Raw genomic sequence first — 1848 nt, 5'->3', positions numbered from 1 at the left:
TAAACATTTATGGAAAAGAAATAAGAACGATAGAACAGAACTGACTGTGTGCGGTGTACCACAGAGTATAAAATTAAAAAAAAAGACGTCTACATCTTTTGACTATACTAATAATAACTAATATAATATAGCAAAGCTACATTTCAGTTAGAATAACGTGGATAAGGGCAAAAACAGAACTCAATCTTTTTTTGTGAATTATTTCAAAAATATACCCAGGAGTTGCAGAATATTCCTTAAATGATTAAAATATGGCTTTTAAATTAGTTTCTAACCGAAAGCAATTTTTATTTATTGTATGTTTTTATTTTGGTAATGAGGAATTATACCCAGAGCCTTTATAAAACAAATAAAACCCATACCCTAAGCATAATAATAAAATATTGTTAAAATTAAATTAATAATGTAAATTTAAATTCGCGAACTCTACTTCCATTTAAAACACTACTTTTGATGGATTCCATGTACAAATTTTAAAAGTCACATTTTTATTTCAGAACACTTCTCTTATTTGGTTATAACTAATTTGGTCAATCAAATTCCGTCTATTTAAATTCACTTTCTGTCCGGTGGCGTAACTAACGCCAATGCAACCAATGCGGTGCATTGGGGCGCAGGCCCTAGAAGGGCGCAAAAGTGTTTTTTTTTTTTTTAATTGAAGCTAAATTTGTGGGTAACAAAACATTTGACCACCGAGTTGTATTCGTTATTCTAACAGTACAATATATGAACTATTAATACACTATTTAAAAATATTCTCATGATGAGTATATTTGAAATGAAATATGATAACTAGTCCACTCAAGTCTAGGTTATCTGCGATGTTACTATGCCGGACTGATACGTTCAGTTTGAATGTTGGGACACTACTGAGCCGCGCGCTGTCCCCACAACTCAGTTTTACTCCGTAACTGCTGCGCATCTCAAGGTCATGCGGCATGTAGTAGGCCGCCGCCCCTCCCCTCTCGTGTGCCGGGTGCCTGGGCGAGTCCAAGTCTTGGCGGGGGAGGGGTGGCCGCTGCGCACTCACAGACTAGTCACCCTGTCCTGTCAGTCGGTCCTTGTTAGTACGATTGTGCGGTTCAGTAGTGTGAGTTTTATTACAAAACAATGTTGTCTGTGTATTTGTTATACAATTTAAATCATTGGACCGTTTTTACCGTATAAATTTGTGCGTTTTTAATGGATTTCGTTATGATTGTTTGTGATTGAACGAAATGGACGGAAACAAAAGACCTAGTGGTGCCGAGTTCCGAAAAAGGAAAAAACAAGAAGAAGAAAAAGTGAAGAAACTACCAAAGATTGACACGTTTTTTAAAAAACGGGATTTTGCTGATACCTCTCAAAGTCAATCAGGTGACGATGGTGTTGGTGAGAATGAATGTGGGCTTGGGGGTAAAATATCCACGTCAGAAGATATCGTCGAATTGAATGTTCTTGCCGATAACCAAACTTCAGAAGTCCACCAAAATGTGAGTAAGTCTGCTGATTTAAATATTACATATACTGCTCCTTCTACATCAGCAACTGGCGGAAGTATTTCAGTACAAGAAGATACTGATGTCTTTGGTATAATCTGCAATGATGGTGGAGTAGAGAGTACAGACATAGCTCTTTTCTCAGAAGATATTAACAATGATGAATTGAAATCTCGGATTTTGAACTCCGAACCGTGTAGACCTCAAGGGCCATTACCTAAAGACATTAAAACAAATAGATCCTTTTCGAAAGATTATTATTTTTCCGAAACGAAAACTGGTCAAAAAATTGAGCGCTTTTGGCTTTGTTACTCTCCGTCTTTAAATGGCGTGTATTGTGAACCATGTTGGCTGTTTGCTAACAGACTTG

Source organism: Homalodisca vitripennis, chromosome 3, assembly GCF_021130785.1.
Source record: "Homalodisca vitripennis isolate AUS2020 chromosome 3, UT_GWSS_2.1, whole genome shotgun sequence".
Classification (NCBI taxonomy): Eukaryota; Metazoa; Arthropoda; class Insecta; order Hemiptera; family Cicadellidae; genus Homalodisca; species Homalodisca vitripennis.
This window is presented reverse-complemented; position numbering follows the sequence as displayed.